The sequence below is a fragment of the Centruroides sculpturatus genome, unplaced genomic scaffold, assembly GCF_000671375.1.
Source record: "Centruroides sculpturatus isolate CEXI.00-Female unplaced genomic scaffold, Cexi_2.0 scaffold909, whole genome shotgun sequence".
Classification (NCBI taxonomy): Eukaryota; Metazoa; Arthropoda; class Arachnida; order Scorpiones; family Buthidae; genus Centruroides; species Centruroides sculpturatus.
The window spans coordinates 157,748-172,070 of NW_019385113.1; the positions used below are offsets into that span (position 1 = coordinate 157,748).

Genomic DNA, 14,323 nt, shown 5'->3' on the forward strand with positions numbered 1-14,323 from the left:
TTTTATTCATTTTAAGTGTTTTTTTTAAATAAACTTAGGCGGTATTTCTTTTAATTTTTAATTAAAAAAATTCAAATAACTTAAATTGATAAATACAGTAAAACCTGTCCAAAACGGAACCTGAGTAAAACGGAAACCTGTCCAAAACGGAACCTGAGTAAAACGAAAACCTGCCTAAACGGAACCTGAGTAAAACGGAAACTTGTCTAAACAGAACCTGAGTAACCCGGAAACCTGCCTAAACGGAACCTGAGTAAAACGGAAACCTGCCTAAACGGAACATGAGTAAAACGGAAACCTGCCTAAACGGAACCTGAGTAAAACGGAAACCTGCCTAAACAGAACCTGAGTAAAACGGAAACCTGCCTAAACAGAACCTGAGTAAAACGGAAACCTGCCTAAGCGGAAAAAATATTCGGAACGGGCGATTCCGGTTTACACAGGTTTTATATATATAGTTTTTTAAAACAGAAAATCCTTCCGTTCGGAAGATTTAGGCAGGTTTTCGTTTTATTCGTGTTCCGTTTTGGACAGGTTTTTACTGTAATGAATATTAAATATAAAAAATTATAAATTAATAAATCATAAATATATAATTTTAAAATGAATTTAAAAAATATATATATTTAAACGTTTCTATATTTTAAAAGTAATTTCCAAAGTCCATAGAGGGAAAAAAAAAATTATATTTTAAATTATTACAGAATAAAATATTCCGATAAAAAATAAATATGTAAATTTAAGCGATGTAAATATAAAATGTTCAAATTCCTCTTTATATAAAATGCTTTTATAGTACATAAAAATATTACAATTTTCTTTTATAGAGAAATTTTCGGTTTGTGACAAAATTTCATCAAACATTCACAAGAGAAGGGAATGTAAAAAAATTTTTTTTTTAGTAGCATAAAATATTTAAATTAAATTTCATTCGGTTTATACAAGGCAAAACAAAAATGCATAAAAGTTAAGAATAATTTGAGAAAGGATAAAAGGAAAAAGGACATTCCTTGGAGTGGAAATGCTTCTAAATGATAGTTAAAAACTTTTATTTCTCGCTAGAGTATAAAGAAAAACATCCCAAGACAAGGAGAGTCTTTTCCAGAGGAGTTCATCTGTCAGATCCAGAAACAAAAAGTGAAGTTTAAAAAAAAAAATCTTGCCAAATTTCCTTGCACCACCCATAAAACCACTGTAATTGGCCGACATCTGCAGCCGTGAAGATTGAACAAAAAGTAATGTTCTTCGTAATGATTCTTTTTCAACGTTTTAAAATCTTATCCGGTCTATCATTATCTTTCTTTCTACTTCTTTCTATATATATATATATATACAATTTATATATATACATGTAGGCTATATAAAATTTCTCAATTTATCTTCACTTATTGATTAATAACACTTTAAAATTCAAACAAAAATTAATAAATTATTTCCATTTAAAAATTCCTTTGATTCTTTTTGATTCTTTCCTTTTGATCCTTTAATAAGTGAAGTTAAAATGTCTCAATTTATCTTCACTTATTAAGGATCAAAAGGAAATAATTAAACAATCAAATTAATCAATTAGTTTTATTTAAAAATCCTTTTGATTCTTTGATTCGTAACTGCATTTTCTCGACTTTCATTCTTGTAATTTCTTCCCTGATTCCTGTGCTGTATCTACATTTTCCTGATTTTATCTCCATGATTTATCTCCAAGTTCTAACCTACACCTAACCTCACCTAGCTTACATTCTGCCAATTATTTCTGATTTACAGGATAAAAATTAGAAAAAAATGCAGATGTAAGTTAAGAATATTTAAGAGAATATCGGGAATTTTTCTTGTAAGAGGGGAAAATTTTTATTTACGTTTTGTTTTATTCTTATAAATCTTAAATATATTGTAAAAGAGAGAAATTTGAATTTTTGCATTTTTTATAAAATATCAAACTTGACAAAACTCGTTGGCATTCCTGTGAATTTCTTTTTTAATTCCTGTTCTGTACCTGCATTTTCCTGATTTTTATCTTCTTGATTTATTTTCAAGTTCTATCTTGCATCTAACCTTTCCTAAGTTACATCTGTGCCATTTATTTTTGATTTACAGGATAAAATACAAAGACACAAGCCAGAAAATCGCGAATGTAAATTAAGAATATACGAAACAATTTAAAATATTAGAAATATCTCTGTAAAATGTGAGAAAAAAAGATTATTTTTCTTTCAAAAATCATACATTAAAGTGTAATGAAGGACTCTGAATTATTATAAAATATCAATAAGAATTACATTTTACTTTATTCCATAAATGTAGAGTTATAAACTCTAGAAAATTTTCGAATTTAAAGTCATTCTTGGCTATATTTAATTCCTACTTTACATTGTATTCAAACATGCAAAGGAAATTCATTAATTTATATTTTAATCTTGACAGAAATTAATCAACGCATGAAGTGGCACTTTTCAACTCTTCACAAATACACTTTTAATTTTGAGATTCTGTAAAAGTTTAAATTTGCAAACAAATCGAAGATGAAAAATTCTGTCAAATCATGTAGTAAAATGGGAAAAAATTACATTTAGTCAATGCTACATGTAATTTATTTCCCCCTCTTCTTTTCCCCTTTTCATAAATTTCCAGAATCAGCAGAAAGGAAAAACTCATAGAAACATCCAAGAATAACATTAGTATATGCAAGAGAAAAGAGAAGAAAAAAAAAACAGGTTAGACATACCAGACAGTTTTAACACGGCCTAATGGACAATAGAATTGATAAGAAGAGACAGGTGCAGCACAGGGTTTCTATTGTCAATGCAATGGACAGGTGGGCTAATGGAAACTCTGAAATCCAAGCCTGGATTACAACATACCTGGAGTTAGTGTTAACTTACAACCGGTCAGTGCCCTCTCGACCCTGAACTTGGTTGTGCATCCCCTAAGTTCCTTCCGTAATTGCCCACGATCGTACGGCCTATCTATAAATCCAACACCCTTACAATTACGGATATCACCGACTTCGGCAAAGTAACATCTAATACACCTTCATCTTTTATTCAGCAACAACAGAGGAAAAAAATAAGTAGTTTTTATTCAGAACTCTCTGGGGGCCCCTGCCAAGGTAAGGTCTTCACCCACTCTAGCCCCTAGCTTACATGTTGGGTCCGGGTGTGTGCTTTATTGGACAGTGTGACCTCGCTTGATATTTATGTTGTTATTCGTGGTATTCACTTCCGCACATTTCGTCGCTAGAATAGAGACCAGTCGAGAGGCACTCGGTTAAAAGTGGACGCACTGCCCTTGCAATAAAAAATAAAAAAATAAAAAAAGAAACACAAGAGAGCCATAGCTTAGGGCCATACAACAGGTGCTGCATAAATACGTAAAATACATTAATATATTTTAATAAAATATACTTTATAGTGTTTTAAAATCGTACGCCTGTGAATATTTATAACGGAGGTATATTTTTGAGATTTTTATCTACAGACCCACCGCGGAATAAATGACAGAGATGGAGTCAAAATGCGAAGAGGGTAACATGTCTAAAGATCTACCCTCCTTATTTCACTTAGTTCATAGCTTGATACACTTGAAGCTTGGTTAAAGGAGGAAAACGTTTGTTTGTCAGCCTTTGTGACGTATGAGGTCATCCATCATTATCCTCCCTTTTTGTAACCGTCGAGCTGTCAAACTTCGAGACTGCACTTACCCTTTAAAATTCGAAAAACAACAATATGTTTAATTCGGTCCAGGTGATACCTCTATTGACTTCTTGCCCCTTTCATACACAACACTTGCTAATTGAATTTAGAGGGTTAAAAATAGAGTCGACAACAATTCTGCAACTCTAGCCTGTTGTTGAATTAACTTCTATTCATTAAAACTTAAAATAATCCCCGATTTACTTTATTCTGAAGTAGCTTATTCTATTGTTATCTCTGTTACTACACAGTGGGTGAGGTTATCGCTATTTTCACTCGCTTTGTGTATTGTATACCAACCAAGGTGGTCATTTGTAAGCGATATCAGATGGTCTATTTCCTAAACATCCTTTCGAGAGTTTTTTTTTTTAAAACCTAACTTAAACAAAGAAAAATTAAGTTGAAAGGATGCACACCGTTTGCCTTTCAGCCGAAACTATTGGACCTTTAAATGGAAGATTGCCCCTCCGTTGCACCTGATGCTAAGCAGAGTTCATTTAGCCTTGGAGCTAAACGGGAACGTCGGAGGCCAACAGGATAGGATATCCTGTCATTAGATGCTGTCTTAAGACTCACGGGGACAATTACACGCTCGGTGATGAACGGATGTGCGTCACANATCTAAATAAAAGGGACGAATTCTTCGGAACATAACGATATACTGTGTTAAAAAAAACCTGTTTAAAACGGAAACCTGCCAAACCAGAAAAAATATTCGGTATTACTTGTCCGGTTTACATAGGTTTTACTGTATTTATAACTTTGAAGAATGTACAAAAGAAATTTTACTTTAATAAATGTTAGGTGAAAGTTAAAATGAATTTATTCAACTTTCATTTTTAAAAGTGCAAAAGTTTTATAAAAGTTAGGAAAGAAGGCAATCAATTCCAGAAATTTCTAGTTTAAAAAGTATTCGAGGACATTTAGAACCGTAGAAAAATTTTAATTGTCTTAAAGAATTTAAACAGGTTTTAAAAGTGTCCAATTTATAAAATTTCTCCAGGGGTAATTGTGGCGCTATAGTAGTCGATCAAGGTGCTTGAAATGTAGAAGATGACGCTTCCTAAATACTTTTCTTCGACTTTTAATCGCAAAAATTTATGGCTCATCATCTACAAAGGATGTGGTACGTAACGGAAGTCGTAACCGTAACCAATTGTTCCTATCAAAGATGCTGCAATGTATACAACTTGATGCAATATCGTGTCGATCCTTAACGACTCGCAATTATCTAGCATTATCAATGACACACTTATTTGATACATTATAATAAAAAGAAGAATAATAACACGATAAATATAACCATTAAAACTTATCGTGGATGCGTAAAGATGATGAAGAAGAGCTTTAAATTATACAACTTTGTTTATGGTTTTAAAGTAAATTTACGATTTTAAAATATTTATTAAAGCTTAAACTTGACAAATTTTAGAAAAATACTTTTAAATTTATTAATTTATAAGTAAATTTACTCGATTTTTACAGGTCAATTAACTAAATTTAAGATGTTTATCCTTACTTATCCGCATCTGTATATTATTATTACAGGCTTATTGTGTTTAGAAAAGGTTTAAAATACTTTGAAAAATATTTATTAATGCTTAAAGTTGGTAAATTTTAGAAAAAAAATGCCTTTAAATTATTAATTTATAAGTAAATCTTCTCGATTTTTACAGGTCAATTAACTAAATTTAAGATGTTTATCCTTACTTATCCGCATCTGTATATTATTATTACAGGCTTATTGTGTTTAGAAAAGGTTTAAAATACTTTGAAAAATATTTATTAATGCTTAAAGTTGGTAAATTTTAGAAAAAAAATGCCTTTAAATTATTAATTTATAAGTAAATCTTCTCCATTTTTAAAGGTTAATTAACCAAATTTAAGATGTTTATCCTTACGTATCCGCATGTTTATATCATTAATACACATTTACTCTGTTTTAAGTAATTAAAGAGATTTAAAATACTTTTTAATTAATTGTGTAAATCAATTTATAATGTATAATTTTAAAAAAAATTTGTCGCCTTGTTGAACTTAATAAGATGATAATTAATTTTGTTTATAGTATAAAAATAATTAAAAAATCTTTTCTTTAAGCTGAGAAAACATGGAAAAAACTGTAATAATAATACGATCAAATTATACGTGAAGTGTCGATAAGTTATAAGAAACGTTCAAATTAATTGGAAGTTTAATTAATATCATCTAAGCATCTAATTAAGAGAACGAGTCGAGATCTTAGTTGGAATTTGTGTTATCGTCAAAAAAAGGGGAAAAAATATACTTTCAATTTATTTTTCTTCTTATTATTTTTTTTAATGGTTTCTATCTGTTTTCCTTGGTTTAATTCTTTAAATATTCTACTCACAGGTTATGAATTATTTAGCCTTCTAATGATTAACATAATGTATTTTTAATGGCACTCTTAATGTGGTTGTCGATAGAAAATCTTAATTATTCGAAAATATTTTTGCATATTGTTTTCGTTAAATGTTTATATTAAAAAAGAAATAAATCAGATATATTAGATCTTTCAAAGAATCGATTTGTTTTATGATTAAANTTCACAAATATGAGAGATTAAAGTTTCCATCATGAATAAGGATTATAGAATTCCAATGAGAGAAACTTTGAATGGTGTATTTACTTAAGAGAAAGGTTTGGATGTGCTCCGAAATGGTTTTTTTTTTCTTTTTTTCTTTTATTTCTGAACAGTTTTTACTTTAAGGAGCCATAAGGGAAAGGTTCTTAAGTCTAAATCTATATGCATAAACCTATGTACAACCTTAACCTATTGATCTTATCTATAATATATATATATATTTTTTCCTTTTGACTATTGTTTCTTTATCTTTCTTTAGTGGGTTTTCTAAGTTAGAACTCGTAAAAAGAACATTTTTAATCATCCTTAGTTAAAACTATAAACGATAAAAAACCCAACGAGTCGATACTCTTCTGAAAAAAAAGAAGGTAAACTTACAATAGAACTTTTTGGATCAGAGCTGATAAGATTTTTTTATTGCCTTTTTTTATTTTTCTTTTCTAAGATTAACGCTTACTTCAAACGGATATGAAATACAGTAAATCAAAAATAACTCTCTTAAACTTTAGAACATTATCAAAATATAAATTATCCAATAATTCAATTAAAAGCCATCGACGTTCTCTTGTACTTTGCAAGTGTTTTTTTTTTCAGTGATGAATGTATTAACGGTTTAACTTTTTGAAAGGATATTTAAAAATTTTTTTAATGTTATCAATAATAAAAAGTTTGGCAACAAATTCCACAGACCATAAACTCATTTCTGGCAAAAATATTTACTATGTTATCTTAAGTTATGATAGGAGGATGTAGAAGACAAATCACGTTCCGTCACGCAAGAGTTATCTAAAAGTTGGAGAATCTTAAGAAATCACAGGAGATTGATAATGCTGATATAGAAGATGATATTTGAGCCCACGTGTATAATAATTTATTATAGAATAACTTCTAAATCTAAATGATAATTACCTTTAAAGCAGCATCCGGTGAAAAGATGGATATTTTTAGAACAGATGCAAATCTACACAAACTGAATATTTTCAGGAAATTTGCATGAAATTTTCCGGTTATGTTAATCAAAATGATTCAAGAATCCGTAAAACTTCATTGTCTAACAGGAAATTCGAATGGAGTAATTAAATTTTCACCATTTCTCCAGTTTATTCTATAAAGAAACACGATGATTACTAATAGGGATATCAGTAGAAATTTTATTTTCTGTAAAGTTATCGATGCGAGAAAAGTTGAAAATAAAAATAAAATAATAATAATAATAATAATAAAAGAAAGGAGTAAAGTAAAAAAAAAAAGGTGCACTCGATATCAAAAGTTACATTTGACATCGGGAACAACAACAGAAACAGGACATCGAAGAATCTTCCGCTTGTTAAAGTTGACAAAATGACAGAGAAAAGAAAAGATCGTTACTAGAATGAAGAAGACAGAAAAAAAAGAAGAAAAATTCTAGAAAGGAAGGAAAATACAGTTTCTTAATAATAGTTGTATTTATAGAACAAGCATAACAAATTTCAAAGTGGTCAACTTTCATTAAGATCTTCTTAATAAAACTAGAAACAAAGCAAATTTACATAAATTTTAAACTTTATCTTAAATGGTTAACAAGATAAAGAGTAATTATGGTGCTTCCTCTTTCTCACTCGATAGTAAAGAGAGTTCGAAGGGGATGGCTCTCCCTGATAAACAATTTTCTTCGTTTACTTCAAATGAGACTTAACAGGATACTCAACATCAACAAGCAACTTAATAGAGATCTTCAAGGAAAAGAAAAAAAATATATTACTTACAATTGAAGACAAGAGCCGTTAGATACAATCTGAGAGCATTTGTATTCCTTGCAGAAGTTCTAAGAAGAATTCACGAATTACCCTCATGTTTTTATCTCTTTTAACTTGCAAGAGTTTGGAATTTGCATGTGTGCAATGTAATTACTCCTTTGTTCTTTTGTTAGCTGTGGATGTATATCATTTTGTTTCGGATGAGTGCAGATGAAGGGGCAAGCACGTTCGTCCCCCTTCATCAATCTATAACGTTAGGGTTTATTCAGGAAAACTTCGAGTCTGTAATGGCTGTCATAGGCATATGCACAACAGAAACTGGCTAACAATAAATTAGCTGGCTGTTATGCTTTACAGATACATAATATTGTGATAATTAGGAACGAGTGAGTTGTGATCATTCTTGTTAAGCACGTGTATTTGACATCTACAAACTTATCAAATTATAAGCTTAACTACTCTTAATAGTTAGTAAATTGCTTCTTTTGTTGTATAATAAAATTTTATAGGGTATATTAAAATTATCGAATGTTTAAACCTGGAGATTTTTACATAAATATTTATTGCTTTGCTTGAATAATAAAAGATTGTTTAAGAAAATTAACTTACTTGTTTATAGCTGTGTGTAAGCTTATTTAGAGATTTATCACGTCTTTACTAATTAGGCAAATCTTGGTGAAAAATGAATAGTTAATGTTGTTCGTTGAACTGTATAGTGGAATTATCTTGTTGATGACATTGTTAATATATTGCTTAGACATTATTATCTTCCACGAATAATTTTAATAACTGCTTAATGAAGAAGTATCACTTTTGTTTCTTTGTGTTCTTGTAACACACTTCTTCTGTCAGTTTAATATTTATCACTCGGTTAATAATAAGTTTTCACTTTATATAACTTACAATTGAACTAACTTTCTGTGAAAAATAAGCAAAGATGAGTAATACTTATTCTACTTTTGATTAAATGTGTGCTTCTTTCATGGTTTTAATTATATTTTGACTGCTTTCTTTCTACTAAATTATGTTTCTATTGATGTTTTTAAATTCTAAAAAATCAAAATTCGATTAAATATACGCTTTTTTCATGGTTTACATTCTATAAGCATCACTAGAAACATAATTTACTGTAAAGAGTGATGTTTCTAGAATCTAAATAATCAAAATTCGATTAAACATAAATCAATAAATAAATCATTACAATCAAAATCTATCTCTCTGCAACAAAATCTGAGACAATCCTCTGGTAATTTCGAGATATCCAGATATCGATCCATTAGCAGAACGTGAGATCCCATCACCTTTCATACCATCGACAAACAAAACAGACAAATCAAAAACGATAATAAAATCATTTATAAATCTTTTATTTTAATCATTAATATTATCAAAATTTGATTACTAAATGTAAATCCTAATAATAAATTGGTAAAAGTTTAATAAGAAATGCAACACTCCACATAAATTTCCTCTTCTTTTCTTTCATTAAAAATTATTTATTTAAAAAATAAAAATAAAACGAAACGGTTTAAGAAAATGGTTTCATTCAGTAAATTTAATTAATTATTTTTATGGATTTATCTGTAAAAAAATCTTACTTACTAATCATTTTTTTTTGGAGAGATATTCTTTCATCTTTCGTGTCTGCGATTTAATAATTTATAACTCTACTCGAATTTTTAAGCATTTATTAAACATTCTGTGAGGAATATCATTAGTATTTAAGGCAATATTCCGATCTTCAGATAGAATTCCACAATTTTTTTTCCTATATTTTTATATTTTTTTTAGTATCCAAGAGAACAATGACCGGTTATGATACAGATGAAAAATTGCTTCCTAGCAAGAGATAGGGAAGAGAGGAGACAAAAGTGAAGAGATGAAAATGTAAATGAACTTGTACTGCGTTAGAAATTTGCTGTTTTGAAGAATTACATGTGCTATTAATTACATTTAAACACGATTTGCTAATGTCTTTTTTTATTTTTTTTTTTGAACTCCGATTTTACTGTAGAACGATTGAACTGATAGAAGCGATTTTGAAGCATGAAAAGAACTGTCAACTGGCGAATAATTGTATTAATTTATTAGTTTTGACACGCCAGAAAAGTAAGATAGATGAGTTGAAAAATTTATTTTAAATTTGACATAGAATATCCTATAACACGATTGATAAAAGTTATTTTTGAACTTTATTTATACCACCATTTTATTGTCAATATTTATCTTTTCATACACTAGATGGCGAGGCTGAAATCATTACAATAAACACTAAAAATAACCCCACATTTACGTTTAAAATATTTATTTTAGAAATAAACATTTTAAACGCAAAGGAGAAAAATTCAGTATTATAATTTATATTATCAAGTGAACCTGAAAGGGTCGATAATAATATAACGTCTCATTAACGATGATTAACGTTACATTGAAATTAAAAAATTTTCAATATTTTAATTATAATTGATAAATTTTGCTATTATTTTTATTAAAATGAATTATAAAAGCAGTTTTCATTACATAATCTCAATATGTAAACGTAGATATAACAGAGAAAATATTGCTTATTTATCAATATATATGTAATAAATTAACATTTATTTCTAGCAGAAAGCTTTAAAAGAACAAATCGATATCTTTTTTTGTAAAATAGAAAACTATATCGCGTTTTAGATAGTCCCAATGGATGCCATTAACACACTCAACAATGCATTTTATCGGTGCTGAGTAAATAATAAATATTTGATGCTCTCTTTTAGATAGCAAAGTTTGAAAATTTCTTACAAAAATATAAACAATACACGACTAACTAATGCTGAAGTTTTTATCTCATTTTGTTTTTTTTAATACATGAAATTAAATTTCTTATTAGTCACGTCGCAAATAACGAAAAATTGATTTAAAATAAACTAGATCTATTGCATATTTTGATATATTATGATAACTATTAATAGTTATAGAAGGAAAAAAAAAAAGACAAACTTATTAATCTTCGTAAGAAAAAATTAAGTTTACTTATTTTAAAATTTTAAAATTTAACAATAAAATTTAATAAAAGCTTATATTAATGATAAATGTTTGTACTACTATTGTCTAGTGGATTATAAAGGATTATACTTTAAGCCTATGTAAAGTTTTAATCAGTGATAAAAAAATTTTAATTCTTCTTAACGATAGAGCGAGTTAACTTTAGAGCAATTATTAAAAAAAGAAAAGAAAATAATTTAAATACATCAGAAGTTTATATTAAATTAAATTTAAGATTTCTTAATAACTAGTCTGTTTTTTAAATCATTATATTTTATTAACAAGATAANATATACAAACATATTTCCTTATAATAAAAAATAAAAATATGCTTGGTTTCTGTAGGAACCGTATTTATTAGTGGTCGAGTGGATAGAACATTGATATAGTTGGTCGTGGGTTTGCACCTGACCAACGTGGTGCCCACGCGGAGTTTTTAGTGTTTTCTTCACGCGCGTAACACCTAAATAGGAACCAGTTTACCCATAGAGAGTCCTCCCGAGAAGCATTTCCCCTTGGTAGATGCGTATGTTATGTTGCCTCATTTTATGAAGCTAAACCAAATTAAATCTGAAGGAATCGAACCAAAGTCTTGATTAGATCCCGGAAATCAGTATTGGAGCATGTTTGTTCCATGCTTTACGTCTTTCATAGGCGTAATTTAGCTGCTTATTCGTGTTTTTTTTATTGTAAAATATTAATCGGTTAACTATTTCAGCAAAAATTTGCATGATTAAAAATTACTGTTACATATGAATAAAAGAAAGACAAATTTTTATGGTTATATATCGTAGAGAAAGAGAGAGAAAAGAGGGGGGAGAAAGAAGAGGAAGAGAAGAAGCAGGAGATATCAAACCGATAAATTAGTTATTGTTTGCTAAGATTCCATATATTTGAAGGAAATCGAACATATGATTTTTTTGTGTGTTTTGAAGAAGACAAATTTATAAAGAAATTGAGCTAAGTACTAGAGCAAATAAACTAATTTTAAATCTCTTTTTCTTTTCAGCAAAACGAATCCATTAAAGATGCTGATTTACACAAGAAGATCTCTGCGATTTAGCATCTTTCGTTTGCTGAAGAAATCGAACTAAAGAGAGAGACGGGATCAAAAAGACCAGAGCATTAAGTTTAGTGTCCTCTTATTTCTTGAAGGAACAAATCTTCAAAACTCAGGAGAATCTAAATAAGAAGAGCTCTGAGATTTGATATCTTTTGTATGTTGAATAACTGAATCAATAAAGGAATGGTGTTTAAGTGACTAGAACAATATAGATAATTTTATTCTGTTTGTTGAAAGAACAAATTTACAAATTGTAAGTAAATCTTTATAATTAAAAACTGAATGTTTAGACAATTGTAGATTAAATGAAAATACCATTATTCCTCGAATCCCATTAATTAAATAATTTGATTAAATCTATATTTTTACATTTTAATTTTTTCTGTGGATATATTCTTTTATTTTCCGACATTTTTAACTTGAAAACTATTCTTATTATTACCAAATATTAATCCAATGCAAATTCATTTTAATTCATTTATTCTATTGTATTTTTATTCGAAGAGAGAATTTCTATTGAAATTAAGATTAATTGAATTAAGTATTTTCTATTGTTTCGTATCTGTTATTGAAAATTGTATATTTTTCTTTCATTATAATGCTAAAGATTTAAATCTGACAGAGTGTAGAGTTTTAAACGAATCAAAAGCAGGAGCATTTTGGAAGTGGAAAAGTATCCCCGAAGCGATGTTTAGACTCACAAACAACTATAAATGTCCTTCTATTAGGGAGAAATTTAGAAAAATCTCTTACCTTCCATCTTAATCAAGACACACTTTTGTCATTCTATTAAGCTTCATCGATTTTAAGTCAATTTATCCACTTTTTCCCAGTCACTTGAATGAAAAATTGAATAGTTTCTTTCAAGAATTAAATTCTATAGAATTGTTTGTGCTTCTAAAAATATATATATATTTTTTCTTTTTCACACTTTCTCTTATATTAAACTATAAAAAATACTTTAAATTTGTTTAGAAAAACAATAAATGTTTAAAAATTTAAAGAACTGTCTATAAAATATGTTCCTTAATAAAAAGTTTATTCTGTATCTAAGCGATTCTTGATGATTAGTAGAAAAGATTTCTTTTCTTTTTTCTTTTTTTAACTTTTCTTTTTTTTCCAATTTAATAAATTGTGGTTTTAATGTCATCTCCACCTGCTTCGCATTTGACAGTTCAACATGTTATTTTTAATTTTTGTTAAATTTTATGGCTAAATTTTTAAAATTACATCATCTTAGAATATAGAAAACGTCCGTATTTTTTCCTTCACATCAATCTGTCATGTTAATATTTNTGATAGTATCTTTGGCCCTTCAAATTCTGCTTATTTTCTTTCAAATTATTGATCTAAAATGTTATTTTTTAACGATTTATATAACTGATATAAAATAACAAACAAAAATGATATTAATCACTTGTCAAAAATACATTTCTACATTCTTTAAAAGCCGAACAAAATGAAATATATATACTATTTTTTATATATATAAAAAAATAGAATTTCTTTTAGTATATTTTTAAACGCCCGAGGTTAAAAAGAAATGCTTGAAAGACTACACATCAGACAATTTTTCTTACAAGCTCAGGATTTTTACTTAGAAAAATTTATAAAGAACAAAAAAAATTATATATATATAAACTTAATTTTATTAAGAAAAATTAATTTTGAACACTATTTTATATTATTGTTTTAAAATAATCGAAAATTATTCTTAGAAGGAAGAAGAAGAAGGAGGAAAAAATATCACTTAGGTTTTACCTGTCATAAAATACATTAAGATATAAATAATGATCTTTATGAGCTTTTAATTTGGAAAAATTGAATTAAAAAAAAAATAATTTAAAACGAATAATTCTGTTTAATAAATCAAAAAGCAAGATCTTTTCAATGGAAAGAGAAAGAGAGGTAGAAGAGGAGTGTAAGAGAAGGAGGAGGAAGAAAAAGAGTGAAGGAGAAGGAGGAATTTTTTAAAAATTAATACACAATATAAAGACCCTTACAGAATTCTAAACTTTGACCTTATTTTATTATTAGCTACATTCTTGAGGAGTTATGATCAAAAACCGAATTTGGACGTAATAAATCGTTTCATCAAACGATTTGTCACATCCTGTTTACGTGTCTTGAGTTCTATAATTGTTATCGATGAAGTTGCTACATGAGAAGCACAATCCAAGCAGAAGTCGTTCCATCATAAAACTTG

General features: G+C 28.0%; 1 long non-coding RNA gene across 1 annotated transcript; it reads left to right on the top strand.

The window, feature by feature from the left end:
• The first annotated feature begins 1,020 nt into the window (after positions 1–1,020).
• LOC111634954 lies at positions 1,021–10,125 on the top strand. The gene is made up of 3 exons (XR_002758305.1): positions 1,021–1,235; positions 9,819–9,914; positions 10,042–10,125. It is a non-coding gene; the product is annotated as an uncharacterized LOC111634954 (long non-coding RNA).
• The last annotated feature ends 4,198 nt before the right edge of the window (positions 10,126–14,323 follow it).